This window comes from Capricornis sumatraensis, chromosome 13 (genome assembly GCF_032405125.1).
Source record: "Capricornis sumatraensis isolate serow.1 chromosome 13, serow.2, whole genome shotgun sequence".
Taxonomy (NCBI): Eukaryota; Metazoa; Chordata; class Mammalia; order Artiodactyla; family Bovidae; genus Capricornis; species Capricornis sumatraensis.
In genome coordinates, this window is record NC_091081.1 from 46,806,854 (window position 1) to 46,817,453 (window position 10,600).

At 38.5% G+C, this 10,600-nt stretch overlaps 1 pseudogene; it reads left to right on the forward strand.

Annotated features, from left to right (window-relative positions):
* The first annotated feature begins 2,840 nt into the window (after positions 1-2,840).
* On the forward strand, positions 2,841-3,404 carry LOC138089971 (dihydrofolate reductase pseudogene; annotated as a pseudogene).
* The last annotated feature ends 7,196 nt before the right edge of the window (positions 3,405-10,600 follow it).

Consider the following 10,600-nt stretch of genomic DNA (forward strand, 5'->3'; position numbering starts at 1 on the left):
TGAAAATGCATAAAAGAGGCCAACTAGAGGTTCTGAAAGGCACAGGGTCCACATATCTATTATCTCATAGAATTTCAAGAAGTAATCCTTAAATTTCAAATATAGGAAAAGGGTGATAGGAGAGCCAAAATACTTTGTATTCAAGTGTCTTTCCCCAGTACTTAGGTAAATAAGCACAATTCCCATATAATTCCTGATGATCTTGAAGGTAGCGTAAGAGTCAGTCTAAGTGGCTGAAACTTCCCAAGTGATGTCATTTGGTGATGTCACAACATCAATGAGTTAGAGGAAGTATAAGACATAGAGACTGTAAACTGTGATAGCCTAGGGTGAGAGTTACAATCAATTTTTATGTATAAATTACCTTGTAACAAGATAGAGGGACAGATCATGTTACCAGCAATATCTGGCATCCATCTGGTTGATGCCCTTTGTTTGGGTAACAGTCTGTCGGTGGTGGGCTAGAGACATGAAACTTAAGAATCTCAAAGGTTTCCTCATCCACATGAGAACTGCAATCACTTCAGCATCCCATGCCTCACTTTGTGTGTGTGGTCAATCAATCATGTCCGACTCTTTGTGACCCCATGAACTGTAACCTGCCAGGCTTCTCTGTCCATGGGATTTTCCAAGCAAGGATACTGAAGTGGGTTGCCATTTCCTTCTCCAGGGTATCTTCCCAACCCAGGGATCAAATTTGCATCTCCTGCACGAGTAGGCAAATTCTTTAGCATTGAACTACCAGGGAAGCCTACCTCTATATGTACAAGCACATTAATTGTACAACAGCTCTATGAGGTAAGTTGAATTATTATCCCCATATTATTGATGAGGGGAGACTGCTGCTCTTCTACCTTGAACAAATGGTCCCTGGGTTGTGACAACTATCAAAGCAATTCTAGGAGTGTACCTTATGGTACTCTGTCTCTTGCAGAAAGCCTGGTAGTTTCGGGCTACCTGACAGAGAGTGGCCCCAAAGAAAGATGGGGCATGGTGAAGAGTTCTGACAAAATGTGGCCCACTGGAGAAGGGAAAGGCAAACTACATCAGTATTCTTGCCTTGAGAACCACGTGAGCAGTATGAAAAGGCAAAAAGATATGACCTGAAAGATGAACTCCCTGGGTCGGGAGTTGCCCAATATGCTACTGGAGATCAGTGGAGATCTCTCCATTGATCCAGAAAGAAGGAACAGATGGAGCCAAAGCAAAAAAAAAAAGCCAGTTGTGGAAGTGACTGTTGATGGAAGTAAAGTCCAATGCTGTAAAGAGCAATATTGCATAGGAACTTGGAATGTTAGCTCCATGGATCAAGCTAAATTAGAAGTGGTCAAACAGGAGATGGCAAGAGAGAACATTGACAGTTTAAGAATCAGTGAAAGAAAATGGACAGAATGGGAGAACTTAATTCAGATGACGATTTTATCTACTTCTGCAGGCAAGAATCCCATAGAAGAAATGGAGCAGCCCTCAAAGTCAACTAAAGTGTCTGAAATGTAGTTCTTGGTACAATATCAAAAATGACAGAATGATCTCTGTTCGTTTCCAAGGCAAACCATTCAATACCACATTAATTCAAGGCTTTACCCCAACCAGTAATGCTGAAGAAGCTAAAGTTGAATGGATCGATGAAGACATACAAGACCTTCTAGAACTAACACAAAAATTCAAAGGTCATAGGGGACTGGAATGCAAAAGTAGGAAGTCAAGAGATACCTGGAGTAACAGGCAAATTTGGCCTAGGAGAACAAAATGAAGCAGGGCAAAGGCTGATAGAGTTTTGCAAAGAGAACGCACTAGTCATAACAAACACCCTCTTTCAACAACACAAGAGAAGACTCTACACATGGACATCAGTAGATGGTCAATACCGAAATCAGATTGATATTATTTGCAGCCAAAGATGGAAAAGTTCTATACAATCAGCAAAAACAACCAGGAGCTGACTGTGGTTCAGATCATGAACTCCTTATTCCAAAATTCAGACTTCAATTGAAGAAAGTAGGGAAAACCACTAGACCATTCAGGTATGATCTAAATCAAATCCCTGATGATTATACAGTGGAAATGAGAAATAGATTCAAGGGATTAGATCTGATAGAATGCATGAAGAACTATGGATGGAGGTTCGTGAAATTGTACATGAGGCAGTGATCAAGAGTATCTCCAAGAAAAAGAAATGCAAAAAGGCAAAACAGTTGTCTGAAGAGGCCTTACAAATAGCAGAGAAAAGAAAAGAAGCTAAAGGCAAAAGAGAAAAGGAAAGATATACCCATTTTAATGGAGAGTTCCAAAGAATAGCAAGGAGAGATAAGAAAGCCTTCCTCAGTGATCAGTGCAAAGAAATAGAGGAAAACACTACAGTGGGAAAGACTAGAGATCTCTTCGAGAAAATTAGAGATACCAAGGGAACATTTCATGCAAAGATGGGCACAATAAAGGACAGAAGTGGTATGGACTTAACAGAAGCAGAAGATATTAAGAGGTGGCAAGAATACACAGAAGAACTATACAAAACAGATCTTCATGATCCAGATAACTGTGATGATCTGATCACTCACCTAGAGCCAGACATCCTGGAAAGCCAAGTCAAGTGGACCTTAAGAAGCATCACTACAAACAAAGCTAATGGAGGTGATGGAATTCCAGCTGATTTATTTCAAATCCTAAAAGCTGTGAAAGTGCTGCACTCAATAGGCCAGCAAACTTGGAAAATTCAGCAGTGGACACAGGACTGGAAAAGGTCAATTTTCATTCCAATCCCAAAGAAAGGTAATACCAGAAAATGTTCAAACTGGAGACCGAGGTTCACAGCTAGCTAGAAAGTGTTTCCTGCCGCTGTCATGGTTCGTCCGCTAAACTGCATCGTCGCTGTGTCCCAGAACACGGGCATCGGCAAGAACGGGAACCTGCCCTGGCCACCACTCAGGAATGAATTCAAATATTTCCAAAGAATGACTACAATCTCTTCAGAAGAAGGTAAACAGAATTTGGTGATTATGGGTAGGAAGACCTGGTTCTCCATTCCAGAGAAGAATCGACCTTTAAAGGACAGAATTAATATAGTTCTCAGTAGAGAACTCAAGGAACCTCCAAAGGGAGCTCATTTTCTTGCCAAAAGTCTGGATGATGCCTTAGAACTTATTGAAGATCCAGAATTAACAAATAAAGTAGACATGGTTTGGATAGTGGGAGGCAGTTCTGTTTATAAGGAAGCCATGAACAAGCCAGGACATCTTAGACTATTTGTGACAAGGATCATGCAAGAATTTGAAAGTGATGTGTTTTTCCCAGAAATTGATTTTGAAAAATATAAACTTCTTCCAGAATATCCAGGTGTTCCTTTGGATGTCCAGGAGGAGAAAGGCATTAAGTACAAATTTGAAGTATATGAAAAGAACAATTAATGTGAAAATGTTTTCTGATCTATTTCAAGCCTTTCTAAGCAATGTACTTTTATTCCCTATTAATCTTTTTTTATTAATTATTATTGGAGTATACTTGCTTTACAATGTTGTGTTAGTTTCTGCTGTAGAACAAAGTGAATAAGCTATCCATACACATATATCCCCTGTTTCTGGATTTCCTTACCTTAGATCACCACAGAGCACTGAGTAGAGTTCCGTGTGCTGTACAGTAGGTTCTCATGAGTTATCTGTTTTTTACCTAGTTGTATATTCCCCATTAATCTTAACTAGACTATATCAGATACCATTTGTAAAACATTTCTTGCTATAACTGTCTGAATTCCCATTAAGGGCCAGGAATAGGTTACTAGCACCACCTAGGGTAGAATATATCTATCAAGACAGTCCAAAGTGGGAGAGTCCCCTGGTGGCAAGAGTTGAAACCAGAGCCTGTAGAGCTAGGGGGTAAGTTCAGAGGTCAGAAATGGACAGTAAACAGAAAAACTCACATTCAGTTATCAAATAAGACCAAAAGAGGGACTAAGAATTACTCCATATAGATCACACTACTGAAAAAAATTCTGTTCACTCAGACCATTCCACGAGGATAGTGATGAACAGGCACAAGACTACCTTTTGAGTTAAGAGAACGTCTGAGACCTTTAAAAACTTTGTTTCTGACCTGCAGTGAGATTTCACAGGATGTTACAATGATAGAACAAGAAGTGGCTGCTCTTTACAAAAAAGGATAACCTAAAATCATGCAAAATGGCTTAAATTTTAAAAGGTAATAAATTGAGAGTGAATATTTCTAGAAACCAAAATTAGTAAGTTAGAAACTAAACATCACAGAATTAAAAAATGAAAACTAAACCATGTTTTACCCATCTTATTAGCAAAGATTTAGATTACTAATATAAAAATATAGCATTTTCTGCCTATAAATTGGTACAACCTTTTTAGTGTGTAAGTTAGCATTATTAATTAAAATTCAAAATATTCTGGGTTTGGACCCAGAACTTCCACTTCTAAAAATTATTCCTGAACAAAGAGATGGGTCCAAGAATATTTGTTGCAAAATTTTGTTTTAAACTTGGAAAGAACCCAAATGTTGATTAATAAGAACTACTTAATGTCTATAAAATGTAACATCTGCAGCAGTAAAAAAAAAAAAAAGGATTGACTGAAAAATGCCAAAAACTGCTAAGAAGCAACTTATGTATCAACTCAAAATGTTTAATAAATGTTAATGTGTGGGAAAAAGAAAAAAAAATGTTCAAACTACCACACAATTGCACTCATTTCACATTCTAGCAAAGTAATGCTCAACATTCTCCAAGCCAGGCTTCAGCAATGCATGAACCGTGAACTTCCATGTTCAGGTGGATTTAGAAAAGCAGAGGAACCAGAGATCAAATTGCCAACACCCGGTGGATCATGGAAAAATCAAGAGAGTTCCAGAAAAACATCTAATTCTGCTTTATTGATTACACCAAAGCATTTCACTGTGTAAAGCACAACAAACTGTGGAAAATTCTTCAAGAGATGGGAATACCAGACCACCTCACCTGCCTCCTGAGAAATCTGTATGCAGGTCAAAAAGCAACACTTTGAACCAGACATGGAACAACAGACTTGTTCCAAATCAAGAAAAGAGCTGTATATTGTCACCCTGCTCATTTAACTTCCATGCAGAGTACATCATGCAAAATGCCAGGCTGGATGAAGCACAAGCTGGAATCAAGATTGCTGGGAGAAATATCAATAACCTCAGATATGCAGATGACACCACCCTTATGGCAGAAAGCAAAGAAGAACGAAAGGGCCTCCTGATGAAAGTGAAAGAGGAGAAAGGAAAAGTTGGCTTAAAACTCAACATTAAAGAAACGAAGATCATGGCATCCAGTCCCATCACTCCAAGGCAAATAGATGTGAAAACAATGGAAACAGTGACAGACTTTATTTTCTTGGGCTCCAAAGTCACTGCAGGGGGTGACTATACCCATGAAATTAAAAGACTTGCTCCTTGGAAGAAAAGTTATGACCAACATAGCATATTAAAAAGCAGAGACATTACTTTGCTGACAAAAGTCCATCTAGTCAAGGCTATGGTTTTTCCAGTGGTCATGTATAGATGTGAGAGTTGGACTATAAAGAAGGCTGAGCCCTGAAAAAATTGATGCCTTTGAACTATGGTGTTGGAGAAGACTCTTGAGAGTCCCTTGGACTGCAAGGAGATCCAACCAGTCCACCCTAAAGAAGATCATTCCTGGATGTTCATTGGAAGGACTGATGCTGAAGCTGAAACTCCAATATTTTGCCACCCCATGTGAAGAGTTGACTCACTGGAAAAGACCCTGATTCTGGGAAAGATTGAAGGCAGGAGGAGAAGGGAACAACAGAGAATGAGATGGTTGGATGGCATCACTGACTCAATGGACATGAGTTTGAGCAAGCTCCAGAAGTTGGTGATGGACAGGGAAGCCTGGTGTGCTGCAGTCCCTGGTGTCACAAAGAGTTGGACACAATTGAGTGACTGAACTGAACTGAACTGACAGAGAATAGTTCCATAAGCCAGAGTTCCAAAGAATGATACTCAATGCCCTTCCAAGATAAGGAAGCATCTAAGTTATGAAACTCAATCTGGGCTGTGGCAATGGAGCAAGATAGGAAAAGACTTCTTGCTAGCTGTAAACCAAGGAGGGTGACTGATCCAGATAATAGCATCCGTTGGCAAATTCAAAACAAGGGCAAAGGTTTTGTTCAGTAAAACAAATGTCAGAAAATAAGACCACCATTATATCCCTAAGTAAAATCCTGGTGGAAATTCTAACTTTTGGATTTAGTCTTTCCTGAGACTCATGGTTTGATTTTTCTTTTTTGGTGGTTGCAGGGAGGAGATTGAGCAAGCAGGAGCTAGGGGAAGACATATTCAACAAAGTGATTTCTTAGGGAAGGTAAAACCCAATGGCCAATTTCTGTGTAGAAATTTTCAACAATGTTTTTGAGGTTCTCTCTTTCCCTGTGACTTTCCTAGGGACTTTTGTTCCATAAAAACTATAGACTTGCTTTGCTGTCTTTTGTGTTGCTAGCTTCTTCCTAAACTTTATCTGCTAATAAATATTTGTCAATTAAAATGAACTGAATGAAACTGCAGAGTGAGATTGGAGGAGCAGACTTCTTTTTTTTCCACATGAGAAAGGAGATCTAGGTTACATTATTCAGGTCTCTTGGAGTTTCTAATATCCTCAGCCGCACACTACATCATACCTTACCCCCGGCAACACATCAAAGGATTGTCAGCAATACCTTCAAAATCCCTCCCCTACAGACACTAAGAGATTCACTCTTATCACCCACTTCTCCCTACTCCTTGCATCGTGATCTCAAGACTTTGGAGGGGGGTGGGGTGGAGAATTAAACTATCTATGTCTTCATTAAGTTCCTTTCCAAGTGCTTAGGGACCAGTGACAGAAGAAAACGGCCCTGTTAACAGTTCCCTTGAAACTTCTTTTTGATCTAAGCTGTCCTCTTAATAGAGAGCCTACCACTGAAAAGCATCTGCATCTCGTATCTTCCACTTCCTAGGTAATCCACGGAGGTCCATCAACCACCCCCAGTAGCAGGTTAGATCCCAGTGGGATACCTGGGAACTATCTGGAAAGGGAGATAAATCTAGCTTCCCTGTTTGAGAAAACAAAAATTGTTGAACACAATAAAACTGGTTAAGATATGTGGTACAATATTCTTGGCTATATGAATATTTAGAAACCTTGTAAGTAATAAAATGAATTGAGAATTATATTATGAATAATTATGGTACAAAAATAAATTAATGGACAAGAAACTCAGTATCTGACATTAATTAATATGAATGTACCAGTAACAGTATACAAGGAAAACACACAAAATGTAGATTATCCTATCTTTATATGAATGAATCATAAAGCAAAGAGCACCACTGAGCTTTCTAGTTTACTTATATTAACTTCAGATATTAGCAATTACAACTTGTGCATGCAAAATTCCATAAAAATGCAAAGCTACCATGAAATAGAATTAACAAGGAGCTTTAGAAATTCATTAAACAGAACTTGAGTAGCAGCATCGCTTTTTTGGCTAATACAGGAATGTGTGTCTCTGCATACACTATTTATGACACCATTTGAGACTCACATAAAATATAAGTTGAGAGAATGTGTTACCTTCAATAATTTACAAAGGTAGAAAATAACAGCAAAGGGAATTGAGAACAAACCTTGCTTTTTCTCATACTGTGATATACAGATATTGCATCTGTGGCTTCCGGTACAGATTCTTAAGCTGAGCCCAGACAAGCTGTGCACTGCGAAGAGATTAAAGGGTATCTGAAGAAGGAAGTAAAGATGCTATTTCTGGTACATAATCATGTTTACAAACATGTTAATCAAATCTGGGTGCTTGATAACTTGATAGTTAAATTTACAAATGATTGGAAATATTTGCCACAGAAAGATTCAAAATCATTCCTGAAATCCTAATGACAGCTCCAGCAATATGTGTATGCCTCTTGAGGGCCCAGTGAGGATAGGTGGTATTAAAAATATAATTGGTTTTAAAGTACATTAGATTAATTTTTTTTTCCTATGATTCATTCTCCCTTCTTTATATTCACCTTTCAGGTCATTTCCTGCTTCCTGAATAAAGAATCCATAACTCGAACTACCATATGAATTTGCTGATTTTCATTCTATCCAGTCAGTTCCAAAATGTTCCATGTCCATTGAAAAGGATGTGTTTTGAAATGAAAAGATTAAGCTTTTGCATTATATAATACTTAGAGCTATCAACAGATTTGAAATCTGACAAAAGTTACATTGTTGAAAATAAATAAATAAATAAACAGTAGAAGTCTGTTGAGGTCACAATAAATTTTTTTTAAAATTTAATTCCAATATTAGCTCTTTCATGCAGTTTCATACCAGATCTGATACATTACAGTTACATGACAAATAAAAGTATTCTGGTTGAATCAGAAGTTTTAAAATGATGCATGAACATTCAGTTGAATTAAATGAGTTTCTAACAGAATTTCTAACCCCTTGTTGTTGAAAAAAAAAAAAAGGGCCAACTTTCCAATTTTGGGTGGCTGCAGCTAGCAACACCACATGGAATGTTCTTTTGAATGCACACATTAAAATGGGGTTAAGGGTCTTAGGAATAAATTGGTTGGCAGACAATATCAGTGGTGCCCTGAGCTGACCTTGCATATAATTGTTTGCATAACAGAGCTGAAGAGCGGTAACATGGTTAATCTGTACATGTTTATTTCTTGCCATCCAGGGACCTCAGGGGTCAATATGATTTACTAACAATCGTTAAAGGTTATTAAAATTGTTGTACAAAGTTGATGGAAAGGTGTTATTGCTTTTGTAATAAAAAATGACTTTCATGGAACAGTTTACACATAATTTTTTATTAGATTTTACTTACTGTCCTCCTCTTCACCCCTTTAGAGTTTCACAGTTGATAACAATTGATTATTTGTGCTGTCTAGTGGCATTCTTTATTTTTTATTTGAATAGTACCATGGATAGGATTATACTTTCCAGGACTTAAATTATAAATGAGGCAGCTCTCTGCCCCAGATAGCTCCAAGGCTCCTGTCTTCACAAAGGACACCAGGAGGAAAGTAGTCCATTTGCCCTCAGAATAATATGATCATGGCAAGTGTTCAAATTAAGAGATTTGAATGATACTGGAACCTTCATACTTCTCCAGATTACTCCAGGCAGCCAAAGAGATGCTCTTTGAAAATGCATCAAATGAATTGCTAACCTTTTCCCCCATGAAAATAGAACCAATCACTTTAGAAAAATTTGATAGCCATCAGCACACTGAGATAGAACAGCCCAGAAGTCTAGCAAAGACTACATGTGGGTATTAAAAAAAAAAAAAAGAGGAAAAAATGAAACAAAGAGGAGGAACAGAAGGCAACAGAGCGCTACCATCACAAAACGTTTATTAAAACAGCATCAGGCAAGGTACAACATAGATCTGGTCCCTGCCCACTGGGAATTTAACATCCAGGATGTCCCTTGAGGAAAAGCCCAAGAGAAAAGCAGAAAAAAGTTATTCAAGAATGAACTTATGCAGAGAAAAGACATGTGAAGAAAACATAAATGTAGGAACTTGCAGAAAAGCTGGTTTTCAAGAGGTTCGTTCAGTTCAGTCAGTTCAGTCGCTCAGTTGTGTCCGACCGTTTTCGACCCCATGGACTGCAGCACACCAGGCTTCCATGTCCATCACCAACTCCCAGAGCTTACTCAAACTCAAGTCCATTGAGCCAGTGATGCCACCCATCCTCTTTCGTCCCCTTCTCTGACAGATGGTTTTTAAGAGGTTAGTTCAATTAGAACACTATTATGAAATATAAGTTATGATCATATGTATCTAATATAATCAGTATAATGCTATCTCATTACTTTACTATAGCATGTTTTATTTCCCACTGAAGTGAAATGTTAGTCACTCAGTCATGTTCGACTCTTTGCAACCCCAGGGACTGTACCCTGCCACGGCTCTCTCTCCATGGAATTCTCCAGGCAAGAATGCTAGAGTGTGTAGCCATTCCCTTCTCCAGGGGATCTTCCTAACCCAGGGATCAAACTCGGGTATCCCACATTGTAGGCAGATTATCATCTGAGCCACCAGGGAAGTCCCATATATGCTTAAGGGGTAACTAAAGAAAATATCTCCATATCTGGAAACTATTTTTTAAAACAGGCAAAAATTTTAAGTAGAAATATGATTTTAAAATAAGAGGCAAACTTAGATTTCTCCATTCTTCTCTGGCTGCTGCTGCTGCTCCGTCGCTTCAGGTGTATCCAACTCTGTGCCACCCCATGGACTGTAGTCTACCATGCTCTGGAAACTCATCTTAAAGCAGTAAGGGGAAGAAGAGAAATACACTGTCCCCAGTGAAACTGAGGGGCCTGAAGCTCTGGATCACAAACTAGGAGGAGGCTCTAACAAAAGCACTGAAGTTCAGAGAAGAGTGTGGGAAGATCAGGATCCAGGATGTTTGAGGCTACAGATAGCAGGGATAAAAAAGATGGCCAAATACAAATCTAAGAGAGTGGCATACGCTATTTAAAACAATACAAGGCAAACAAAAACCAGTAACTTATTTGCAATTTGGAACAGATTTATGGGAG